The 13368-nt window shown below is 39.8% G+C and overlaps 1 long non-coding RNA gene across 1 annotated transcript; it reads left to right on the top strand.

The window, feature by feature from the left end:
* The first annotated feature begins 362 nt into the window (after nt 1-362).
* On the top strand, nt 363-12610 carry LOC126334479 (uncharacterized). Its single transcript, XR_007564744.1, has 3 exons — nt 363-466; nt 3170-3290; nt 12512-12610. It is a non-coding gene; the product is annotated as an uncharacterized LOC126334479 (long non-coding RNA).
* Nucleotides 12611-13368: the final 758 nt, after the last annotated feature.

Below are 13368 nucleotides of genomic sequence, written 5' to 3'. Positions count from 1 at the left end.
TCTTCTTTCTTCTTGTATGTTCTCATTTACCTACATTCTTATCAGTTATATTCATCAATTTCACAGTAGAATAATTTATTTGTTCTTTGAAATGTTGTAAATTTTTTATCCTTTACAGCTGGGTAATGTTGTTGTTTGGCTACAATGTTTATTCTCACTTCAACAGGTTTTCAGTGGAAATGAGACACCACATGTACCATACTAACAGATTTTTTAAAATTGATAAATCGGCTTTGTTTAGGTATGTCCTTACTTTGTATTGTATTTTTGATAGTCATATCCCTATGTTCACCAAGAACAATCTATTTGCAATACAAAACATAGTAAATGGTTTTTTCCTCACAGCAGGGAGATTTCATTGCATGGGTGCAATGTTTATTTTCTCATCGACTGTGTTTTGGTGAAGGGAACCACCACATCCACCATACTGACTACTGGAGATAATTGGAAAATCTTCTTTCTTCTGGTATGTTCTTCTTTTGCTTTGCATTCTTATCAGTTACATTCTTCCAGTCCACAGTGGAAAAATGTATTTGATTTGTGAAATGTTCAAATTTTTTTACTTTACAGCTGGGTGATGTGGTTGTGTGGCTAAGTTGATTATTATCCCTTGAATGGGTTTTGTGGTGGAAATGACATACCAGATTCACCTTACTAACTAACAGATTATCAGAGTTTGATAAACAAGCTCTGATGAATTATTCTCTGGTTATCAGCTGAGTGGTGGTGTCATCTTGTCGCAACGTTTCAATGAGTTTCGTACCCATCATCTTATTAGTGGGGGCAGGGGCTGCGGCCCTGCCCAGTATCTAGACCAGGTGGCTATCCAATCTGTCTGCGGATGCCACTGCCTTCAGATCAGAGTGTTCCTGATGTATTATGTCAATTGTGGAATTCCAAGCTGCACTGAGCTGAAAACCGCTACCGCTGTTTACTAAATTGTTGTGCAGACATATCTCCACTGCCTCTTTGAAGATCGAGCCCCAGAAACTGTTGATGCTGCACAGCTTCTTCGAAGATGTGTCCCTTGATAATGCTATGTTTTGCTACCGCAGACTTGTTTGTCTGTCCTAGTCATACATTTCTGATGTATCATTGTATCTACCTGATTGTCCCTTGATAATGCTATGTTTTGCTGCCGCAGACTTGTTTGTCTGTCCTAGTCATACGTTTCTGATGTATCATTGTATCTACCTGATATATTCCATCCCACATTCGCACTCAATACTGTAAATGTGCAGTGTCTGCAACCCCAGCTGGTCTTTGGTTGAGCCAAGAATATCTTTGACTTTTTTGGTGCACAAAAGATGGTCGTTATTTTGTTTCTTTAATATTTTTATGATCTTGGCTGTTGGCAGTCCAGCACATGGCAGAAATGCCACACGTTTTGCTTATCTTCTTCTTGTTTCTCCTTGTCTGCATGCAAGGCGTATCTTATTTGTGTCACAGTGTAGCTCTTAAAGAAGGTTTCCCGCATATGTGCTAACTCACATGGCAAACTCTCGCTGTCACAGATTGACCAGGTTCTTTGTACTAAGGTGTTCATTACTGTGTTACATTTTGCTGGATGGTGGCAACTCCAAGCATTGAGATATAAGTCCATGTGCATCATCTTGCTGTAGACCAAATGTCCCAATGTACTGTCTGGATTTTTCCTGGTCAAAATATCCAAGAAGGGAAGGCAGCCATTCTCTTCTACCTCCATGCTAAATTTGATGCTATCATGTACATCGTTGAGATGGTGTAGGAACTCCTATAGTTTTTTCATACCATGGGGCCACACTACAAAAGTGTCATCTATGTATCTGTAGAACACCTTTGGTTTATGGCAGATAGTGTTCAATGCCACATTTTCAAAGGGCTCCATGCACAAGTTGGCATACCTGGGGCCAGAGGGGAACCCATGGTAACACCATCTGTTTGTTGATTTCCCACCACATTTGAAGTACATTGTGGTTAACACAAGACAAAAGAGTCTGAGTGTGTCCTCATCGAAGTGATCTTCAAGCAGAGCCTCGGAATCATCCAGAGGCACACAGGTGAAAACAGAAGTGACATCAAAGCCAGCTATTAGATCCTTCTCGTCCAGATGTAACCCTTGGAGTACCTTAACAAATTTGGTCGAGTTCTTGACATGGGGAGGGCAATGACCCACGAGTGGTTTTAACAGGTGTGCTAGGTGCTTGGCTACACCATACATCAGAGAATTTATGGTGTTCAATATAGGATGTAGTGGGACATTCTCCTTAAGGTACTTTGGGAGCACATACTGTTTTGGTGGAACCGGTGCCCGAGGGTAAAGCTTCCTGATGGTGTTTCTGTCAAGTCTTGAGCTATTGAGAAGATTGATGGTCTTGCCTGTAACAGAAGCAATTGTGTCTTTCCCCACTTCTTTGTATGCTGGACCTTTCACTAAGATGTAGATCTTCTACCAGTAATCTTCCGACTTCAGTAGGACTGTCGCATTGCTTTTGTCTGCTGCTAAGACCGCTAGACCCCTGTGATCGTGAAGGTTCATCAGTGCCTTGTGCTCTTCTGCTTAAATGTTGTTCTCAGGCATTCTTGCTTTCTTGAGTACCCTGCTGGTCTCCCTCCTCACTTCCTCGGATGATCTCAGCGGGAGTCCACGTGTGGCTTGCTCGACATATAGATATGCAGAACAAAGCATCCCAACACTTCACCAGAAAATGATGGGTATGAAACTCATTGAAACATTGCGACAAGACAACGCCACCACTCTGCTGATAACGCAAGAAGAATGCGTCAGTGGAATACGCCAAGAAAGACTGTGCTTTGTTTAAGAATGTCCTTCCTTTGCATTATATTTTACATATTCATATCCCAATATTCACTAAGAAGAAAATATTTCTCTCCTCTAAGCAGGGAAATTACATTGTATGTCTGCAATTTTTTTCCGTCAACTGTGTTTTTGGTGGAAGGGAACTACCAAATCCTATGGGAGTAACTAGGAAAATCTTCTTTCTTTTGGTACATCTTTATAATGAGACACCGCATGTACAATATTAACCAACAGATATTCCAAACTTCTAAATCTTATTAATTATGTATGTCCTTCTAGTGCTTTATATTGTTAGATGTTGTATCGGTATGTTTACAAAGAAAAATTTATTTGCTTGACATGATGGAGTAAATCTATCTCTCCTCACAGAAGCGAGATTACATTGCATGGTTGCAATGTTTATTATACCATAGAATGGGATTTTGGTGTAAGGGAACCACCACATCCAGCATACTGAACATGGGAGATACTGGGAAAGTCTTCTTTTTTGGTATGTCCTTCTTTTGAATTATAATCATATCAGTTATATTCATCAAGTTCACAGTGGAATAATTTATTTGAATTGTGAAATGTGGGAAGGTTTTGTTATTTTCAGCAGAGTTATCATGTTGTGTGGCAAGAAAGTTTATTCTCCATTCAATGTGTTTTCGGTTCAAATAAGACATAATGTGCTCCTTACCAACTAACAGATTCTCGGATCTTAATAAATACATTTTTAGGAATGTCCTTCATTTACTTTAAATATTTAAAAATCAAATCTCAGTGACCACTATGAACAATCAATGTACATTACAATATGTAGCAAATCTTTATTTCTCCCAGCATGGAGATTCCATTGTACGAGTCCAATGTTTATTTTCCCATTGACTGGATACCTTGTGGAATGGAACAGCCACATGCATCATACTGACTATGGGACAAACTAGAAATCCTTGTTTTGTTTAGTATGCCCTTCTTTTAAATTTTATTCTTATCAGATATATTTCTCATGTTCTCAGTTAAATAATTTATTCTAATTGCAAAATGTAGTAAAGATTTTGTTCTTTACAGCAGGGTGATGTGGTTGTGATGCTACAAAGATTATTCTCCATTCAATGTGTTTTTGGTGCAAATGATACAAAACCTGCATCTTACCAACTTACAGATCTTTGGATCTTAATAAATATATTTTTTTTAGATATGTCTTTCATTTACTTTATATATTTAAAAATCATGTCAGAATGGTCAATGTACATTACAAAATGTTGTATATCTAAAAAATGTTGTATGTCTAACTTTCCTCACAACAGGGAGACTCCACTGTACTGGTATGTTTATTTTCCCATCGTCTACAGTCTGGTGGAAGGGAACCAAAATATGCACCATACTGACTATGGTAGATACTAGAAAGCCTTCTTTCTTTTGGTATGCCCTTCTATTAAATTTTATTCTTGTGCTTGTTTTGCTACAAATATTGTTCTCCATTCAATAATGTTTTATGCAAGTGAGACATGGTGTGCACCTCACCATCTTACAGACCTCCGGATCTTAATAAATATACATGTTAGGTATGCCATTCATTTACTTTATATATTTATAAATTATATCACAAAGGTCATTAAGGACAATCAATGTATATTACAATATGTAGTAAATCCTTATTTCCTCACAGTAGGGACATTCCATTCTACGGGTGCAATGTTCATTTTCCCATCGACTTGCAACCTGGTGGAAGGGAAACACCACAAGCAGCATAATGGGTGTGGGAGATACTAGCTACCCTTCATTCTTTTGGTATAGCCTTCTTTAAAATTTAATTCTTTTCTAATATATCTCTCAAATTCAGTTTACTAGTGTTTTTGAATTACCAATTGTAGTAAAGTTTTTTTTTCTTTTCTTTACGGCAATGTGATGTGGTTGTGTTGCTACAAAGATTATTCTCCATTCAATATGCGTTTAGTACAATTGAGACATAACATGCTCCTTACAAAGTTACAGGTATTCTGATCTTAATAAATATGCTTTTTTAGATGTTCTTCATTTACTTTACATATTTGTTATGCATATAAAAGGATCACGAAGAAGGATTAATGTACACTACAATATGTAGTAAATCTTGATTTTGTCACAGCAGGGAGCTTCCATTGTACAGGCGCAATGTTTATTTTCCGCTCTGCTGTGAATCTGGTAGAAGGGAACCACCACAACCAGCATAATGAGTGTGGGAGACACTAGCTAGCCTTCTTTCTTTTGGTATGTCCTTTTTTTTAATTTTATTATTTTCAGATATATTTCTTAAGTTCACAGTTTACTAGTTTATTGTAAATGCAAAATGTAGTAAGTTTTGTTCTAAGCAGCAGGCTGATGTAGCTGTGCGGCTACAGAGATTACTCTCCATTCAATGTATTTTTGGTGAAAGTGAGACACTAGAATGCCTTCTTTCTTTTGGTATGGCATTCTTTTAAATTTTATTCTAATTGGATATATATATGTCTCAAGTTCACATTTGAATAATTTATTCATTACAGCGGAGTGATGTGGTTGTGTTGCTACGAAGACTATTTTCCATTCAATTTGTTTTTGGTGCAAATGAGTCACAATGTTCACCTTAGCAACTAACAGATTGTTTGATCTTAGTAAATATACTTTTTTAAGTTGTTGTATTGTTGTTGTTTTTGTTGTGGTCTTCAGTCCTGAGACTGGTTTGATGCAGCTCTCCATGCTACAATATCCTGTGCAAGCTTCTTCACCTCCCAGTACCTACTGCAACCTACATCGTTCTGAATCTGCTTAGTGTATTCATCTCTTGGTCTCCCTCTACGATTTTTACCCTCCACGCTGTCCCCCAATACTAAATTTGTGATCCCTTGATGCCTCAGGACATGTCCTACCAACTGGTCCCTTCTTCTTGTCAAGTTGTGCCACAAACTCCTCTTCTCCCCAATTCTATTCAATACCTCCACATTAGTAATGTGATCTACCCATCTAATCTTCAGCATTCTTCTGTAGCACCACATTTTGAAAGCTTCTATTCTCTTCTTGTCCAAACAATTTATCGTCCATGTTTCACTTCCATACATGGCTACACTCCATACAAATGCTTTCAAGAACAACTTCCTGACACTAAAATCTATACTCGATATTAACAAATTTCTCTTCTTCAGAAGTGCTTTACTTGCCATTGCCAGTCTACACTTTATATCCTCTCTACTTCAACCATCATCAGTTATTTTGATCCCCAAATAGCAAAACTCCTTCACTACTTTAAGTGTCTCATTTCCTAATCTAATTCCCTCAGCATCACCTGACTTAATTCGACTACATTCCATTATCCTTGTTTTTCTTTTGTTGATGTTCATCTTATACCCTCCTTTCAAGACACTGTCCATTCTGTTCAACTCCTCTTCCAAATCCTTTGCTGTCTCTGACAGAATTACAATGTCATCAGCGAACCTCTATGTTTTTATTTCTTCTCCATGGATTTTAATGCCTACTCTGAACTTTTCTTTTGTTTCCTTTACTGCTTGCTCAAAATGCAGATTGAATAACGTCAGATAAAGGTTACCACCCTGCCTCACTCCCTTCTCAACCACTACTTCCCTTTCATGCCCCTCAACTGTTATAACTACCATATGCTTTCTGTACAAATTGTAAATAGCCTGCCACTCCCTTTTTTTTTACCCTGCCACCTTTAAAATTTGAAAGAGAGTATGCCAGTCAACTTTGTTAAAAGCTTTCTCTATGTCCACACATGCTAGAAACATAGGTTAGCCTTTCCTTAATCTTTCTTCTAAGGTAAGTCGTAGGGTTAGTATTGCCTCACGTGTTCCAACATTTCTACGGAATCCAAACTGACCCCAAGGTCAGCTTCTACACATTTTTCCATTTGTCTGTAAAGAATTCGTGTTAGTAGTTTGAAGCTGTGACTTATTAAACTGGCACATCTGTCAACATCTGCTTTCTTTGGGATTGGAACTATTATATTCTTCTTGAAGTCTGAGGGTATCTCACCTGTCTCATACTTCTTGCTCACCGGATGGTAGAGTTTTGACAGCACTGGCTCTCCTAAGGCTGTCAGTAGTTCCAATGGAATATTGTCTACTCTTGGGGCCTTGTTACGACTCAGGTCTTTCAGTGCTCTGTCAAACTCTTCACACAGTATCATATCTCCCATTTCATCTTCATCTTCAACCTCTTCCATTTCCATAATATTGTCCTCAAGTACATCGCCCTCTATATACTCCTTCCACCTTTCTGCTATCCCTTCTTTGCTTAAGACTGGGTTTCCATCTGAGCTCTTGATATTCATACAAGTGGCTCTCTTTTATCCAAAGGTGTCTTTAATTTTCCTGTAGGTAGTATCTATCTTACCCGTAGTGAGATAAGCCTCTACATCCTTACATTTTTCCTCTAGCCATCCTTTTTAGCCATTTTGCACTTCCTGTCGATCTCATTTTTGAGACGTTTGTATTCCTTTTTGCCTGTTTCATTTACTGCGTTATTATATTTTCTACTTTCATCAATTAAATTCAATGTTTCTTCTGTTACCCAAGGATTTCTACTAGCCCTCATCTTTTTTCCTACTTGATCCTCTGCTGCCTTCACTACTTCATCCCTCAGAGCTACACATTCTTCATCTACTGTATTTTTCCCCCATTCCTGTCAATTGTTCCCTTATGCTCTCCCTGAAACTTAAAACCCTTGGTTTAGTCAGTTTATCCAGGTCCCATCTCCTTAAATTCTCACCTTTTTGCAGTTTCTTCAGTTTTAATCTACAGTTCATAACTAATAGATTGTGGTCAGTGTCCACATCTGCCTCTAGAAATGTCTTACAATTTAAAACCTGGTTCCTAAATCTCTGTCTTACCATTATATAAGCTATCTGAAACATTATAGTATCTCCAGGATTCTTCCATGTATACAACCTTCTTTAATGATTCTTGAACCAAGTGTTAGGTATGATTAAGTTATGATCTGTGCAAAATTCAACCAGACGGCTCCCTCTTTCACTTCTCACCCCCAATCCACATTCACCCACTATGTTTCCTTCTCTTCCTTTTCCTGCTGTCGAATTCCAGTCACCCATGACTATTAAATTTTCATCCCTTCATTACCTAAATAATATCTTTAATCTCATTATACATTTCATCAATTTCTTCATCATCTGCAGAGTAAGTTGGCATATAAATTTGTACTACTGTTGTAGGCATGGTCTTTTATGTCTATCTTGGCCACAATAATGTGTTTACTATGCTGTTTGTAGTAGCTTACCTGCACTCCTATTTTTTTATTTATTAGTAAACCTACTCCTGCATTACCACTATTTCACTTTTTATTTACAACCCCATATTCACCTGACCATAAGTGTTGTTCCTCCTGCCACCGAACTTCACTAATTCCCACTATATCTAACTTTAACCTAGCCATTTCCCTCTTTAAATTTTCTAACCTATCTGCCCGATTAAGGGATCTGACATTCCATGCTCCGATCCGTAGAATGCCAGTTTTATTTCTCCTGATAATGGCGTCCTCTTGAGTAGTCCCCATTTAGAGACCCAAATATGGGACTATTTTAGCTCTGGAATATTTTACCCAGCAGGATGCCATCGTCATTTAACCATACAGTACAGCTGCACGTCCGCAGGAAAAATTATTGCTGTAGTTTCCCCTTGCTTTCTGCCGTTTGCAGTAGCAGAACAGCAAGGCCGTTTTGGTTAGTGTTACAAGGCCAGATCAGTCAATCATCAAGACTGTTGCCACTGCAACTACTGAAAAGTCTGCTGCCCCTCTTGAGGAACCACACGTATGTCTGGCCTCTCAACATATACCCTTCCATTGTGGTTGCACCTACGGTATGGCGATCTGCATCACTGAGGCATTGAGGCATGCAAGCCTCCCCACTAACGTCTAGGTCCATGGTTCATGGGGGGGGGGGGGGGGGGGGGTGACTAGTATGTCCTTCATTTACTCTATATATTTAAAAACCATATAAAAATGATTTACTAGGAACAATCAATGTACATTTCAATATGTAGTAAAGCTTTATTTCCTTACAGCAGGGAGATTCCATTGTACAGATGCAATGTTTATTTTCCCATCAACTGGAAATCTTAGATTAGATTAGTTTTTCAGTCTATGGATCCATGCTGAGGAGATCCTCATGGATGTGGAAAATGTCAATTAATTTTTCATATTTTTATTTTATTTAAAGCTGTAATAACAATAATAATAGCATGAGTATATACAATACATCCTATTCTTAAGCTGATATAACAATGCTAATACATCTACATCTACATGACTACTCTGCAATTCACATTTAAGTGCTTGGCAGAGGGTTCATCGAACCACAATCATACTATCTCTCTACTATTACACTCCCGAACAGCGAGGGGGAAAAACGAACACCTAAACCTTTCTGTTCGAGCTCTGATTTCTCTTATTTAATTCTGATGATCATTCCTACCTATGTACGTTGGGCTCAACAAAATATTTTCGCATTCGGAAGAGAAAGTTGGTGACTGAAATTTCGTAAAAAGGTCTCGCTGCGACGAAAAACGTCTATGCTGTAATGACTTCCATCCCAACTCGTGTATCATATCTGCCACACTCTCTCCCCTATAACGTGATAATACAAAACGAGCTGCCCTTTTTTGCACCCTTTCGATGTCCTCCGTCAATCCCACATGGTAAGAATCCCACACCGCGCAGCAATATTCTAACAGAGGACGAACGAGTGTAGTGTAAGCTGTCTCTTTAGTGGACTTGTTGCATCTTCTCAGTGTCCTGCCAATGAAACGCAACCTTTGGCTCGCCTTCCCGACAATATTATCTATGTGATTCTTCCAACTGAAGTTGTTCGTAATTTTAACACCCAGGTACTTAGTTGGATTGACAGCCTTGAGAATTGTACTATTTATCGAGTAATCGAATTCCAACGGATTTCTTTTGGAACTCATGTGCATCATCTCACACTTTTCCTTATTTAGCGTCAACTGCCACCTGACACACCATACAGCAATATTTTCTAAATCGCTTTGCAACTGATACTGGTATTCGGATGACCTTACTAGACGGTAAATTACAGCATCATTTGAAAACAATCTAAGAGAACTGCTCAGATTGTCACCCATGTCATTTATATAGATCAGGAACAGCAGAGGTCCCAGGACGCTTCCCTGGGGAACACCTGATATCACTTCAGTTTTACTCGATGATTTGCAGTCTATTATTACGAACTGCGACCTTCCTGACAGGAAATCACGAATCCAGTCGCACAACTGAGACGATACCCCATAGCTCCGCAGCTTGATTAGAAGTCGCTTCTGAGGAACAGTGTCAAAAGCTTTCCGGAAATCTAGAAATACGGAATCAGCTTGGGATCCCTTGTCGATAGCGGCCATTACTTCGTGCGAATAAAGAGCTAGCTGCGTTGCACAAGAGCGATCTTTTCTGAAGCCATGCTGATTACGTGTCAATAGATCGTTCCCTTTGAGGTGATTCATAATGTTTGAATACAGTATATGCTCCAAAACCCTACTGCAAACCGACGTCAATGATATAGGTCTGTAGTTAAATGGATTACTCCTACTACCCTTCTTGAACATTGGTGCGACCTGCGCAATTTTCCAATCTGTAGGTACAGATCTATCGGTGAGCGAGCGGTTGTATATGAGTGCTAAGTAGGGAGCTGTAGTATCAGCGTAATCTGAAAGGAAACTAATCGGTATACAATCTGGACCTGAAGACTTGCCCGTATCAAGCGATTTGAGTTGATTCGCAACCCCTAAGGTATCTACTTCTAAGAAACTCATGCTAGCAGATGTTCGTGTTTCAAATTCTGGAATGTTCCATTCGTCTTCCCTGGTGAAGGAATTTCGGAAAACTGCGGTCAATAACTCCGCTTTAGCGGCACAGTCGTCGGTAACAGTACCATCGGCACTGCACAGCGAAGGTATTGACTGCGTCTTGCCGCTTGTGTACTTTACATACGACCAGAATTTCTTCGGTTTTTCTACCAAATTTCGAGACAATGTTTCGTTGTGGAACCTATTAAAGGCATCTGGCATCGAAGTACGTGCCAAATTTCGAGCGTCTGTAAATTTTAGCCCATGTTCGGGATTTCGCGTTCTTCTGAACTTCGCATGCTTTTTCCGTTGCCTCTGCAACAGCGTTCGGACCTTTCTTGTGTACCACAGGGGATCCGTTCCATCTCTTACCAATTTATGAGGTATGAATATCTCAATTGCTGTTGGTACTATATCTTTGAATTTGAGCCACATCTCGTCTACATTCGCATAGTCAGTTCGGACGGAATGGAAATTGTCTTTTAGGAAGGCTTCTAGTGACACTTTATCCGCTTTTTTAAATAAAATTATTTTGCGTTCATTTCTGATGGATTTGGAAGAAACTGTATTGAACCTAGCTACAACTACCTTGTGATCACTAATCCCTGTGTCAGTCATGATGCTCTCTATCAGCTCTGGATTGTTTGTAGCTAAGAGGTCAAGTGTGTTTTCGCAACCATTTACAATTCGCGTGGGTTCGTGGACTAACTGCTCGAAATAATTTTCGGAGAAAGCATTTAGGACAATCTCGGAAGACGTTTTCTGCCTACCACCGGTTTTTAACAAGTATTTTTGCCAACATACCGAGGGTAGGTTGAAGTCCCCACCAACTATAACCGTATGAGTGGGGTATTTATTTGTTACGAGACTCAAACTTTCTCTGAACTGTTCCGCAAGGAGCCAATTATTAACTTAAGTCGGCTGTTAAGTATAACCTCCACCCATACCAATTCGCATGGAGTATCTACTTCGACTTCACTGCAAGATAAACCACTACTGACAGACACAAACACTCCATCACCAATTCTGCCTAATCTATCTTTCCTGAACACCGTCTGAGACTTCGTAAAAATTTCTGAAGTACTTATTTCAGGCTTTAGCCAGCTTTCTGTACCTATAACGATATCAGCTTCTGTGTTTTCTATTATCCCTTGAAGCTCAGGGACTTTCCAGCGCAACTACAACAATTTACAACTATAATTCCGACTGTTCCTTGATCCAAGCACGTGCTGTAATTGCCAAGCACCCTTTGACATTGCAGCCCACCCCGTACTTTCCCGAGGCCTTCTAAGCTAAAAAACCGCCCAGTCCACGCCACACAGCCTCCGCTACCCACGTAGGCGCCAGCTGAGTGTAGTGAACTCCTGACCTATTCAGCGGAACCCGAAACCCCACCACCCTATGGCGCAAGTCAAGGAATCTGCAGACAACACGGTCGCAAAACCGTCTGAGCCTCTGATTCAGACCCTCCACCCGGCTCTGCACCAAAGGTCCGCAGTCGGTTCTGTCAACGATGCTGCAGATGGTGAGCTCTGCCTTCATCTCGTAAGCAAGACCGGCAGCCTTCACCAAATCAGATAGCCGCTGGAATCCAGAGAGAATTTCCTCAGATCCAAAGCGACACACGTCATTAGTGCCGACATGTGCCATCACCTGCAGCTGGCTGCACCCTGTGCTCTTCATGGCATCCGGAAGGACCCTTTCCACATCAGAATGACTCCTCCCTGAATGCACACGGAGTGCACACTGGATTTCTTCCCCTCCTTAGCCGCCGTATCCCTAAGGGACCCCATTACGCGCCTAACATTGGAGCTCCCAACTACCAGTAAGCCCACCCTCTGCGATTGCTCGTACCTTGAAGGCTGAGAATGATCCTCTGAAACAGGGCAGGCAGCTGCATCTGACTCAGCCAGAGACAGTGCCTGAAACCGGTTTGTCAGACGCATCGGGGAGGCCTTCTGATCAGCCTCCGGGGACGTCTTTCGCTGCCTGCCACACCTTGGAACGACCTCCCAATCAACCACAACTAATAGTGTGAGTATATACGAAACATCATTTGTTTCTATTAAAAAATTTGTCAGTGGAATTGAAAGAGTAGGCCACTAGTAAGTCTTTCATGCTCGTTTAAAAACTGATTCTCATTTGTAACTAAATTTTTTATTTTTGCTGGCATATTATTGAAGATAAGTGTTTCTCAGTAGTTGACCCCCTTTTTGATCTAAAGTAATTGCTTTTAAGACTTTGTGCAGATCATTTTTGTTCTTGGTATTGTATGTATGAACTGAGCTGTTTGTTGGAAAAAGAGATATATTACTTAAGACAAATTTCATTAAGGAGTAAATAAACAGAGAGGCAGTAGTTAGTGTACCCAGTTCTCTGAAGAGGTATGTACAGGACGTCCATGAATTTACTCCACAAATAATACGTATTACATGCTTTTGTACTCTAAAAACTTTTGTTTGACTTGAAGCTCTTTCATTTTTATGTAACCTATGTCTGCTACCACTCGAATTACAACCACAGATTTATTGAGGTGTTACTGCAGTTCTGTGGTGTGCTTTTCGAAACTGAATTTATTATCAAGTTGTAATCTCAGGAATTTAAGACTGTCAACATCTTCTGTCTGCTCTTCTTCATACTTTATGCATTTACTGGGTGGAAACCTCTTACAGGTTCTGAATTGGATATAGTGAGTCTTTTCGAAGTTTAATGTTTTCTTTAAACCATTTATTATTATCCATG

The sequence above is a fragment of the Schistocerca gregaria genome, unplaced genomic scaffold (genome assembly GCF_023897955.1).
Source record: "Schistocerca gregaria isolate iqSchGreg1 unplaced genomic scaffold, iqSchGreg1.2 ptg001809l, whole genome shotgun sequence".
Lineage (NCBI taxonomy): Eukaryota > Metazoa > Arthropoda > Insecta > Orthoptera > Acrididae > Schistocerca > Schistocerca gregaria.
Note: the sequence above shows the minus strand (reverse complement) of the source record. Positions and strands in the feature narration are given on the sequence as shown.